This window comes from Lithobates pipiens, unplaced genomic scaffold (genome assembly GCF_037356315.1).
Source record: "Lithobates pipiens isolate NorthernLeopardFrog02 unplaced genomic scaffold, aLitPip1_a1.2 Scaffold_19, whole genome shotgun sequence".
NCBI classification, from domain to species: domain Eukaryota; kingdom Metazoa; phylum Chordata; class Amphibia; order Anura; family Ranidae; genus Lithobates; species Lithobates pipiens.
In genome coordinates this window covers 519,805,343-519,818,972 of record NW_027507764.1, presented here as the reverse complement: position 1 = coordinate 519,818,972, position 13,630 = coordinate 519,805,343, and positions in this window count along the sequence as shown.

The following is a 13,630-nucleotide window of genomic DNA, read 5'->3' as shown; positions in this document are numbered from 1 at the left end:
TTTTCGGCATCCAGGGAGGCAACAACCCTGGTCCCAGCGTTGTCATGAGGGATAGTTAAATTAAGGAAAAGGCGCCTCAGGTTGATGTCGGTACCCTTACCGGGCATAAACCCCGTTTGGTCTACATGAACAAGGCTCTCCAGAACCTGTGCCAACCGATTCGCTAGGACCTTTGCCAACAATTTGGCATCGACATTTATCAAGGAGATCGGGCGATAGGACGCACAATCCTCTGGGTCCTTACCCGGCTTGGGCACCAACACCACAATCGCCTCCGACATGGAGTCGGGGAGCGACCCCCCCTCCAAGGACTGGGCGAATAAAGAAACCAATTTAGGGGCCACCAAATCCTGATAAGTAGCGTAGAATTCAACAGGGATTCCATCCGCCCCAGGGGACTTCCCCACCTGCATTTGAGCCATAGCCATCTGAACCTCCTCCAACGAAATGGTCTTCTCCAATTGGTCCACCGCCTCTCGGGATAGAGCGGGAAGTTCCACCCCATCCAGAAAGGCCTGGAGAGTCGGGTCCCCATAATCCACCCTAGTGGAGTACAGGGCGCTATAATATTGCACAAACCGGTTCAGGATCCCCTCCGGGTCCATGATAAGGGTCCCGCCCTCATCCCTGACCCCACCTATATGCGCGCTGGTAGAGTGCCCCCGGGCCAACCACGAGAGCAGCTTCCCATTTTTATCCCCATATTCAAAAATCCTTTGAGCAGTGTCCAGCATAGACTTCTTAGTCAATTCTATCCTATGGAGCTCGACCGCCCTAAGTGCCATCTGCCATTCCTGATATCTGAGGGGGGTAGGGTCCGCCACATGAGAACTCTCCTTTTCCCTTAACACCCCCTCCAACTCCTCCAGCAGCTGCACAGACCGCTTGCGACACCGGACAATTCTAGAGGCATATTCTCCCCTCAGCCAGCATTTAAACGCATCCCAGACCACCCGGGGCTCCGCAGAGTCCGCATTCTCCAACCAGTAACGACAGAGGGCCTCTGGCATATCCTCCTGAACCCCCACATCCGCTATCCAATACCCCGACAGCCTCCACAGTCCCCTCCGCAAAGGGAGCCCAAGAGAGACCCCAAGAAGGAGGGGAGCGTGGTCAGACACCCCCCTGGGCAGAATCCGCACACTCACCACCCGACTCAACATAGCCCGTGAGACATACCCCAGGTCTATGCGAGAGAAGGTACGAAATGTGGCTGAATGACAAGTATACTCCCTGCCCGAAGGGTGAAAATGGCGCCAGACATCCACCAGCCCAAAAGTATCGGCCCATCGTGTCAGACCCGGAGTCCCACGAGATGGCCTCTGGAGTCTATCTAGCTCCGGGGACGGAGCCATATTATAATCCCCTAATAACATGACATTTTCCACTCCATACTTTATAACTATATTCATAATGGCAAACAAGAGGTCAGTATCCGCGGGGGGAGGCAGGTAAATACCCACCAGAACATACTCCACATTCGCAATAGTGACATGCAAAACTATAAACCTGCCCCCCGGATCTGTTTTCAACTCATGGAGCTGGAACGCAAGGGATCTGTGAACAAGCACACTGACCCCCCTGGAGTAACTCGAGTAGGTGGCATGGTAGTGTTGGCCAACCCACGCTCTCCGAAGGCCAAGCACCCGGGAGCCCATCAAATGTGTCTCCTGAAGGATACAAATATGAGGTGAGTATCTTTGTAAAAAGGTAAACACCAACGAGCGCTTGACCGCAGAGTTCAGACCCCTCACGTTCCAGGAAAGAATAGAGAATTCAGCCATAACTGAAAACCATCAAAAATAAATGCCCGGATCTAGTCACATAGCCCCTTCCCCAAAGAAAAAACCATCCCACCCCCAAGGGTGCCCCAGGTCCGGAGTACCTGTAGTCGGCAAAGCCCTCCTGAGCAAAAACGGTGACCCCCGGGACCAGAAGCCACCCCCCATAGTAGAATTGTACATGTGTCAACATACCGTGAAAAAAAACAACAAACACAACACCCAAACTTAAACTAAACAAAAACTGATCAGCAACGGCCGATCGCCCCCGCCCCCCACCCCGCAAAACCCCAACAGTGGAGTCCCGCATAGATCCCCAAACTTAACTGCAAAAGACCCTTAAGGCTTCGTGAGCAACTTACTCAGGTAGGCGTGCACCAGACCGCCAGGAGGACGCAGCCCCCCCCTCACCTGATACACACAGAGGGGGAGACCACTAGTCCTACCTGTCACCAGCGCTATAACCTCCCCGTAAGAGTTGCTAGAGCACAAAAAACATATCAAAAAGTTCACCCAGCCATTTCCCACAGCATAGTCCTGAGCAGAGGAGTCCCACAGTCCTGTAGGATGGACCAAGCATGACAGGCACACTCCAACAGTCCATCGGATCCCAGCCGGACTGAGGCGAGGGCGGGGGACACCACAACCGTACCCCCCCCCTCAATTCAGGGAGCATGGAGAAAAAAGTAAAAAACATAAAACGAAAAAAGTGGGAAACCACAAAGGAGGAAGAAAGTTCAGAGTACAAAGCCACCGCAGCAGGCACATCAGCCAGGAGTAAATCTTCAGGATAGTCAGCCAGGTAGTGTCTCCAGCCAAGATGCAGCATCCCTGGGATTAGTGAAGAATCGGACAGTCTCTCCATCCACCACCCGCAGTTTCGCCGGGAAGAGGATGCTATACTTGATCCCTTTAGCCCTCATGGAAGCCTTGACCGCATCGAAGGATCTACGCTGCTTCTGAGTCTCCATGGTGTAATCGGGAAAAAACAGTAGCCTAGAATTCTGGTACTTGACCTCCTTCAGCAGCCTCGCCGCTCTAAGCACCTCATCCCGGTCCCTGAAGTTCAACAAGCGCAGGATCAGGGTGCGCGGGGGGCTCCCCGCCGGTCCCCTCTGCGGAGGGACCCGGTGAGCTCTTTCCACCGTGAAGTAGGGGGACAACTGCGCCTCCGGGAACAGGGATCGGATAAGTTCTTCCACAAACACTGTAGGGTTCTGTCCCTCCACCCCCTCCGCCAGGCCGACGATTCGCAAATTATTCCGCCTACTGCGGTTCTCGGCGTCCTCTGCACGAAATTCCAGGGTCCTCACCTTAGCCTGCAAGGTCCGGAGCGCCACCGAGTGTTCCGCCAGCACATCCTCCGCCTGACCCACTCGTTGCTCCGCCACTCCCAGCCTCGAGCGGATCTTATCTAGGTCCTGCCTGATCAGGCCGACTTCCGTCTGGACCACCTCCATCTTCCCCGTCAGCGCCGTCTGGCAGGCCGCTATGGCGGCCATCACTTCAGGTATGCCCGGGAGGGAAGAAGCATCAGCCTCCGCCGGCGCGGTCTGCGTCGCCATGTTGGAATGGGCACGTGGTCCTCCCGCTCCACTGGAGTCCGGAGCGTCTAACGGCAAAGCCCCTGGGGGAAACCGATTCCTCCTACCGCCCTTGTGTCCCGCAGATGAACGGGACGGCATAGGGTGAGCCAGACAACCTGCCAACAGGCAATAGCACGGGTAAAAGGATGCAGAAGGATCAGTCTCTAGCAGAGCTCAGGGAAGCACGTCTGCTCACGCCGACATCTTGGCCACGCCCCCCTGACTGATATCTTTAGGGACATATTGGGACTCCCAGCCACTGCTCCTATTGAAATAGACCGAGCCCACAGAGCACTGCGCCCCCCGTCTCAAGACGCTGACAATCCCAGGGATATAATCTGTAAACTTCACAAATATACTATCAAGGACCGGATTATGAAAAAAGTGCGGGGTAAGCCCTTTTATGATTTTGATGGTGCTCGACTGACTTTCTATCAGGATCTCTCGCGGCGCACCCTCATGCGGCGGAGAGCCCTTCGCCCGCTCCTTTCTGTGCTCCAGGCTGCAGGACTGTCCTACCGCTGGGGCTTCCCCTTCTCTCTGCATGTGCTTAAGGATGGCAGGCAGGTGACCCTGCGCACAAAAGACGATCTTCCACATTTTCTATCCTCTCTGGGGCTGAATCCCGTGGACTTTCTGGATTGTAGAGGACCCCCGAGCGACTTGCTTGTCCCCCCCCCTTCCTCACAGATGGTCTACAGTCACACGCAAGCATCGACGGAGGGACAGACATAGTTCAACCCGCAACTCTTCAGTGGTTCCTTCTACCACCCGAGACTGATACCGAGCCTGGGCTGTGTGATAGACGGCTGATTGCGGACTTTTTCTACTATGATTGCTGGTGTCTGGGCCTCCCCCCACGGGAATTGTAAATGGGATGTTTTGACCCTGTACCCCCCCCCCGGGTGTTCCAGGGACCTGGATGTGCCCTATGCGGCCGAAGACTGTGGCTGCCGTGGCCGCAAGAATTTTTGGTGACTTCTCTCCAGCCCTTGTTACTGTTTGACTATCAGATTAGGCCTACAGGGCGGAGAATGTTTACATTCCCAATGTTGGAAGGTGGTCTGCCACGGCGCCCCCTTTTTCTTCCCTTTGCGGGGCACCAGGGGTGGGGGGAGGGTTTTTTTTTAATGTGTTTTGGTTTCTGTTTTTATTTCCCCCTTTTCTTTTGCCATCGTAGCTACCTCCGTGACCCCCCCCTCCGCGGTCTGCAGTTTGCTGTGCGGCTACCGTGGCGGGGGGGCCTCTGCCAGGGATCGGCCAGACTCCATGTCCCCGAATGCAATCAGCCCACACTGGGCTTCACCCCTTTTTTCCTCCTCTTTTATTTTTTACTTTTGTTGCTTTTTTGGATCGGTTTTTCTCCCGAATTGAGGCTATTCTGCTCTCAGATGTGGTGGGCGGGGCGGGGACCTTCCTTTTCCCCCTTGTTTTGGTTTACGTTCCCCACATAGGCCATCCATCCATGGGTTTAGTTCCCTGTTGGGACTTTAGGAGGGGGCTAGGAGCCCCCCCGGATAGTGGGGTGGGTCCCATCTCCCCCCAAACTGCTGCATTGTCTAATTTTGATGTAGCTGTTTTGTTTTTATGTTGTTGGTATTTTTGTACTATTTTTTTGTGTTTTTTATCTCCCTATCTCTCCCCTTTTCTTCTCCCTCTTTTTTCACTCCCCCTTTTCCTAGGAGCCTGCTGTTGCTGCGGTCCTTACACCAGGCGGGTTGGGACGCTTGCCCAGTCCTCCACCCTCCAACTCTTCCATGTCTACACTCCAGGTAATTTCCTACAATTTACGGGGTCTCTGCTCTCCGGGGAAGAGGAACAAATTGTGGTGGGAACTTAAAAAGTTGAAGGCCCAAGTGGTCTTCCTGCGGGAAACACATTTCACCAGCCATTCCCTACCCAGGTTGCCCACCCATATGTTTAATCAGTGGTTTCACAGTACATCTCCTAAGGCCAAGTCCAGAGGGACTGCCATAGCGTTCCATAAGACGTGCCCTTTTCAGCCAGTGGATAGCAAAATTGACCCTCAGGGCCGATTTGTTTTCCTAAAGGGCACCTTCCTGGACGCTACCCTTGACCTATTGACAGACTTTAAAGCCGGGTATTTAATTTTAGGCGGGGACTTTAATGTCTGCCCGGACCATCTGCTCGACACTTCGAGCACCCGACCCTCACACTCCCATGCCTTTTTCAAACACTTTCGCAAATCACTGCAGGCACACCTTTTACTTGATATCTGGAGGATTTTGCATCCCTCGGGACGAGACTTTAGCTATTACTCGTCCGTCCATGACGTATACACGTGCATAGACCATGTCTATGTTGACCGTCCCACGATTGAGCTTCTGTAGACGGCATCCATTGGCAGCATCACCCTTTCGGACCATGCACCGGTTGGCGTGACCATTCAATTACCATCTGGTCCCCACAGGGCCTGGACGTGGAGACTGAACGAAAATCTCTTGGATGACTCTGCTGCGGTTGCCAAGGTGTCGGAGACCATCTCCCACTATTTTAGGGAAAACGCCTCGGATGAGATAAGTGCGGGTGTGCTTTGGGAGGGGCACAAAGCCGTGATTAGAGGGGAACTGATATCATTGGGTTCCCAAATCAAGAAAGCACGTCAAGAGGATTTCAACAGGGTTCTGGCCGCCTTACAGGCGGCAGAACTCTCCCATAAGCAGGGGGGGAGCCCAGAGGCTAAGCAGAAGCTTTTTGAATTGCGTGACCTGTTTTTACGTTTATTAGATCGCCACACGTGTAGGCAGGCCAGGCATCTTTCACACAGGTACTATGAACATGGAAACAAATGCGGCCGTATGCTGGCCAGGGCCCTTCGCAAGAAACATGCTCAAGCTTATGTACAGAAGCTCCGTTCCCCCTCGGGTGCCGTTTGGGTCCAATCCAACAAGATTGCCTCGGGGTTCCAGGAATTTTACGCCCAACTTTATAACCTTTCCCCGGCCTCGCCCGCACACGCTCAGCCTCCCAAGTCTGCTGCCATTCAAGAATTTTTAGCGTCGGCGAGAGTCCCTACACTTACGGCGGAACAATGCGTCGACTTGGAGCGGCCGATTTCGCCGGAGGAAATTGCGCTAACGGTGAAATCCCTGCCCAAGGGCAAGAGCCCGGGATCGGATGGTTTTTCGGGTTCCTACTATAAGATCTTCCTGCCCCTCTTAACGCCACATATGTGCACCTACTTTAATTCCATCGCGGAGGGGAAGCCTATCCCAACCGAAGCACTGTTGGCACACATTACGGTGCTGCCAAAAGAGGGCAAAGATCCTACCGTCCCCCAGAGCTATCGACCGATTTCCCTTCTTAACGTCGATATTAAGATTCTAGCAAAAGTCCTGGCAAACAGACTTTGGAGTCTTATGCCCCAAATTATTCACCCAGACCAAGCAGGGTTTATTCGTGGCAGGGAGGCGAGAGATAACTCCATCAGGGCAATCCAACTCATTCATTGGGCACGTAACAGTCCTGATCCTAAACCTTGTATCGTCCTTTCGACGGACGCCGAAAAGGCGTTTGACCGCGTCGACTGGGGGTACTTATGGGTGGTACTGGAGGCTCAGGGGTTGGGGACGCATATGATGTCCTCGATTATGGCCTTGTACTCCACTCCGTGTGCACAGGTGAAGGTGAATGGGGTGCTTTCCTCCCGGTTCCCGATTCGAAACGGCACGAGACAGGGGTGTCCACTGTCTCCTCTCCTTTTTGCCTTGGTACTGGAACCACTGCTCTGCAGGGTGAGGGCGAACGCAGACATTAGAGGCCTGAAGGTTGGGATGACGGAGCACAAACTGTCGGCGTATGCGGACGATGTGCTCCTTTATCTCTCTGAACCCCTGATCTCGTTGCCGGTTCTGTTGAAGGAGCTGAGGACTTTTGGTGAGTTATCCAATTTCAAGATAAACCTTTCCAAATCGGAGATTTTGCCTATTCACCTCGCCCCGCCTCAAGCGGACCACCTGCAATTAGCATTCCCCTTTACCTGGGCCACGTCTTCTATTAAATACCTGGGCATCCAGTTGACCAACTGCTTTGATGCCTTATATGCCGCTAATTTCCCCCCCTTATTACATGCGATCAAGGCGGATTTGTTGCAGTGGACCAAAACCGCTTTTACGTGGTTCGGCCGCATTAATATTATTAAAATGAATATCCTGCCCCGAGTATTATTCTTTTTACAAATGATACCCATCTCCCTCCCTAAACTGTTTTTTACCCAATTGAATAGCATTCTGTCGACATTTGTGTGGAACACAAAGAAACCTAGAATAGCCATGGCCTTGCTGAAACGCTCGAAGCTGACGGGGGGTCTGGGGGTTCCGGATATCCAGAGGTACCACAGGGCTATTGTTCTACAGAGGATACTTAATTGGAAATTTCATACTAAGTCAAAAGTGTGGGTCTCTCTGTAAAAATGGCTAGCTGGGAGAGATTTGGCTTATGCGCCCTGGTTGTCCCCGGAATATAGGGGGTTATCGGTGGATGTCTCCCCGCTCACTGTACAGTCTCTTTTGATTTGGGACAAACTGAACAAGACGCTGGGCCTATCCCCCCCTGTTTCTCCGCTTGCCCTGCTGGGAGGGTTCCTATGGTTCCCGCCAGGGGAGCGGAGGGCCTTTTTTGTCCCCTGGGGAGCTGACGGGAATGCCAGTTGTGGACAGTTTCTCAGCGGTGGCCAAATGGTCAGCTATGAATCCCTGCAGACCGGGCATGCGCAGACAGCTATGAATTTTTGGCGATACAGGCAATTGCACCACTTTTTTGAAGCCCATGGCCACTTAATCAGGGACGAAGCGCTCCTTACACCATTTGAGCGTTTTTTTGTAGCAGATGAACCCACTCCCCACCTGATCTCCGAATTATATCACTTGCTGGGCTGTGTTACCGAGGTCGCTAGACCGACATACATACGGGTCTGGGAGAGGGAGCTACAACTTGACTTTTCCGCGGCCCAACTGTCCCACCTCTACAAACTCACGTACGCTAGCTCCATGGAGTCCAAAACCCAAGAAACTAATTTTAAAGTACTGTCTCGCTGGTACAGAGTGCCGGCAGACTTAGCACGTATCTACCCTTCGGTATCGGACCGGTGCTGGAGGGAATGTGGCCAATTGGGCACCCTCCTTCATATTTGGTGGGATTGCCCACGAATCAAGCCATTCTGGGAGGACATCCGATCCCGCATAGAGGCAGTTTTGCATCTTGATGTGCCACTGTCTCCGGCCAACTATCTTTTGCACATTCCTCCGATCCCGATTGGTAGATACAAAAAAAGCCCTCTGCCGCATCTGTTGAACGCGGCCAGACGTCTTATATCGATTTACTGGAAACAAACTAGGACTCCCACAGTGGAGGACTGGGTCAAAAAAGTGAATGACATCAGAGAAGCGGAATATTGGGTGGCAACCTGTAGGGGTACACGGGCTAAGTGTGACAGCATATGGCAATCATGGACAGTCTACATGTCCGAAACTATATACGCTACCTCCAGTCTGGACTTGGCTCTACTGGAGCTAGCGGAACCCTCTTTGAGATCCCGCACACACAATGATGTTCCCACCTAGTGGCTGTTTTTCACCTTCTTGCCCCATGGACGGAGAGACGACTTTGCTGCTGAGACTCCCCTGGTGCTGGACCGCTGCACTTCGCAGGGATGTCAAGTAGGCTCCACCCTCCTCCCTTACCCTATCCCCCAATCCCCTCTCTACCCCTTCTTGCCTCTCTCTCACCCTTCCTACTGTTCTTTTTTACCTTCTTTCTCTGTATTCCACACTATAAGATGTTGCCTTTTATTGACCTACGTGGTATTGAGCTGTGGTGGTGCGTTAGGCTTCCTGTGGGCTGGCTGGCCCTGCGGCCACTTTGTTTGGCTGACGGGGGGAATCCCTCTGTCCGGAGGGGTCCATGCTGGGACGTCCCTCCTGGGCGGGGGGGTTGCTGTGGGCCTGTCCTACCCCCGGGGGACGCTCGGGAGAGGTTGCTGGAGGTGATTGTGCCCCCCTCTCCTGGGCGGCCCCTGGGGGTGGTCCCATGCCTCCCCGGCCTTTTGTATGACGGGAGGTGGGGGACTGGGCTCCGGCCCGTCCACTCCTTTCCGCTCAGAGGCACCTTGGAGCGGGGCCCTAGCCCACGGAGGCCGGACTTGATGTGTATGAGCTAGAAGACACTCCAGACGTTCATCTCCACCCGTTTGCCTAATTCATGTGTCTGGTTTGAGCCGCCAACTCTTGGCCACTGGGTCAGTTTTTATGGGTGTCATTGTTTCCTACAGTTTATTTGTTCTTTGTTTGGTCCTGACACAGCTGTCTAATGTATACTCAAGTGTGTTTCAATGTCAAAATATCTCAAAATAAAGATTTTACAAAAAAAAAAAAGCCTCCTTTTCCATGACTGGCACTGTAGTGCAACTTACAGTCGCAGCTGTGGGGTTGTGTCAGTTCCTCAAGGAACAGGTTAAGCAGATGCTTGGCCTCCTTCCCAGTGAGGAAGTGGAGAATTATGCAGAAATACCTCAAATTCTGTGTTTCCTGATTGATGCGATTTCGGATTCTGTCCTACAAGCATCTCGTTTGTCTCTCCTGTTGGTACACATGCGAAGGGCCCTATGGCTAAAGAATTGGGCAAGCTGAGCTATCATGCAAGAAGCATTTGATTGGGTTCCCGTTTAAAGGGGAACGTTTGTTTGTAGAAGAATTAGACAAATTCGTCCAAAAAATTTCAGGGGGTAAATCTACTCTCCTTCCAGTCAAAAGGAGCAAACGTCCATCATTTAGGCGTTCTCTCTCTCCCGGAGCATCAAGCTCTAAGCAGTGGTGACGGCCTTCTCAACCCCCCTCTACAGGAAAGGCTCAAGGCCGGGCCCAGGGGCAGAAGAAATCCTGAGGGCGAAAGCCTGCCAAGCAGAGCCCGAAAGCTTCCTTGTGAAGGAGCGCCCCCGCTCGGCCAAGTGGGGGGAAGGCTCTTGCAGTTTGCAGAAGCCTGGCGGGAAGAGATCCGGGATGAGTGGGTGGTCTCTTCGGTATCTCTGGGCTACAAGCTGGAGTTTCAGGAGATTCCACCTTCTCGCTTTCTAAGGTCAAGGATCCCCAGAGACCCAGTAAAGCAAAGACCGCTATTTCTGGCCTTAGATCACTTACTATCCCAGGGGGTGATAGTAGAAGTGGACCCAAAAGAACAGGGTTCAGGGTTTTACTCGAATCTCTTCACCGTTCCAAAGCCAAATGGAAGTGTCAGACCTATCCTGGATCTGAAGGATCTGAACCGTTTTTTACGCATCCGGTCCTTCTGAATACAGTCAATTCGCACTGTGGTCTCCTCCCTGCAAGGGGGAGAGTTTATGGCATCAATAGACATCAAGGATGCATATCTCCATGTGCCAATTTTTCCTGCACACCAAAAGAATCTAAGGTTTGCGGTAGAGCGGCGCCATTTTCAATTTGTGGCCTTGCCGTTCGGGCTAGCTACGGCCCCTCGAGTCTTCACAAAGATTCTGGACCCTCTCTTGGCAAACCTAAGAGCTCAGGGTATAGCCGTCATGGCTTATCTAGACGATTTGCTTCTCATAGAGAAAACAGTAGCGCTCCTGAACCACAGTGTTACCAGAACGCTAGAACAGCTGGAACGCCTAGGTTGGATTATAAACCTAGAAAAGTCGTCCCTACAGCCTGCTACCAGGTTGGAATACCTGGGTATGGTTATCGACACTGCTCAGGGGAAGGTGTTTCTACCAAGGCCAAAAGCCTTGGCCATTGGGGATCTGGTGCGTCTAATTCTGGGTAGAAGATCTTCCCCCATTCGGTTGTGCATGAGACTCTTTGGGAAAATGGTCGCCTCCTTCGAGGCCGTTCCATTCGCCCAGTTCCACTCAAGGCCTCTGCAAAGATTCATCCTTGCGGCTTGGAACAGGAAGCCCCAGTCCTTGGATCTTCCTATGCGTCTATCCCCAGGGACACGCAAGAGTCTCGTCTAACGAGTCTAAGAGTCTCGTTACAAACCGAGAATTTGCTGAAAGGCAAAACTTTTCTTCCTCTTCCATGGAAGATTATTATGACAAATGGCAGCCTGACAGGCTGGGGAGCAGTGTTGGAGGAGACGTGCTCGCAGTGGAAATGGTCTGCGATCGAGAAGCTATTGCCCATAAATGTCTTGGAGATCCGGGCAGTTTATATGGCTCTCATAAACTGGTCTTTCAGACCTGTTCGGGTTCAGTCCGACAATGCCACAGCAGTGGCCTATATCAATCACCAGGGCGGTACCAGAAGTCTGGTTGCGCAAAAAGAGGTGAATCGTATACTTGTCTGGGCAGAAAGGCATGTTCCATGCCTTTCTGCAGTCTTCATTCCAGGAGTGGAAAATTGGCAGACAGATTTTCTGCGCCGCCAGCAGTTGTGCCTAGGAGAATGGGCTCTGCACCCCGACGTGTTTTGGAACATATGTCGCAGGTGGGGTACTCCAGACGTAGATCTGTTTGCGTCCAGGTTCAACAGAAAACTGGACAAATTCGTGTCAAGGACAAGAGATACACTCGCTCAGGGGTCGGATGCTCTGACAGTTCCCTGGGATCAGTACAATTTGATTTATGCCTTCCCCCCGTGCCCGCTTCTGTCGCGGTTCCTGGGAAGATTCTAGAGGGAAACAAAGTCGCTTCTTTTGGTAGCCCCGGCTTGGCCCAGGCGACCGTGGTACGCAGAGATCATGAAGTTGGCAGTAGGCAGGCCGTGGATCCTCCCTCTCCGGCCAGATCTGCTCTCACAGGGTCCAATTTACCATGCTGCTTTACACAGTCTGAATTTGACGGTTTGGCTGCTGAGACCCACATTCTGAGAGACCGTGGGCTTTCGGGGCCAGTCCTTTCTACTCTGGTCAATGCCAGAAAGCCGGCCTCCAGGCTTATTTACTACAAAATCTGGAGGGCATATGTTTCCTGTTGTGAACTCAGGGAATGTCATCCTAGAAAGTATGTCATTAGCAGGATCTTGGCCTTCCTCCAGTCAGGCCTAGAAATGAATTTGGCCATAAGCACTATCAAGGTGCATATTTCGGCCTTGTCAGTGTTTTTTCAGAAACCACTTGCATCACATTCCCTGGTGCGGGCTTTCATCCAGGGGGCTATGCGGATAAGGCCGCCAGTCAAACCTCCGGTATGCCCATGGGATCTGAATTTGGTTCTCTCAGCTTTGCAGGGGCAACCTTTTGAACCTTTGCATCAGGCTTCGTTAGTTCTTTTGACTAAAAAATTGGTTTTCTTGGTAGCCATATCCACGGCTAGAAGAGTGTCAGAACTAGCAGCTCTCTCCAGTAAAGAACCGTATCTAATTATTCATAAGGACCTGGTGGTAATGCGTCCCAACAGGTCCTTTCTGCCTAAGGTGGTTTCAGGATTCCATTTGAATCAAGATGTAAGCCTACCATCCTTTTTTCTGGACCCACAGTCTGCAGAAGAAGAATCTTTGCACACTTTGGATGTGGTAAGGGCAATCAGTATCTATCTTCAGGCAACTGCACAGATAAGGAAAACTGATTGCTTATTTATTTTGCCGGAAGGCCCTAGGAAGGGTCAGGTGGCATCAAAATCCACTCTCTCATGGTGGATTAGACAGATTATTTCTCAGGCCTATAGTGTTAAAGGGAAGATCCCTCCTTTTCAAGTGAAAGCGCACTCAACTAGGGCTGTAAGTGCTTCTTGGGCAGTGCATCACCAGGCCTCCCTGGCTCAGATCTGTAAGGCTGCAACTTGGTCATCAGTCCACATATTCACCAGATTCTATCAGGTGGATGTCAGAGGGCAAGAGGATATCGCCTTTGGGCGCAGTGTACTGCAGGCTGCAGTTTAGGTCCTCCGGTCCTTGGCGGTCTATATATTATAATCTGTGTCTCCCTCCCCTCAATCTGAGCATTGCTTTGGGACATCCCACTATGTAATGAAGCTCCTGTGTCCCCTGATGTATGATCAAGAAAATAGGATTTTTATACACAGCTTACCTGTAAAATCCTTTTCTTGAGAGTACATCACGGGACACAGGGCTCCCACCCCTCTTGGGTTTTACGTGGTTTCCTATTGCTTTGCTACAAAACTGAGGTGCCTCCCATATGGGAGGGGTTATATAGGGGAGGAATTCTCCTTAATTGGGGGTTAACCAGTGTCCAATCACCAGAGGTGCCTATATAACCCACTATGTAATGAAGCTCATGTGTCCCGTGATGTACTCTCAAGAAAAGGATTTTACAGGTAAGCTGTATATAAAA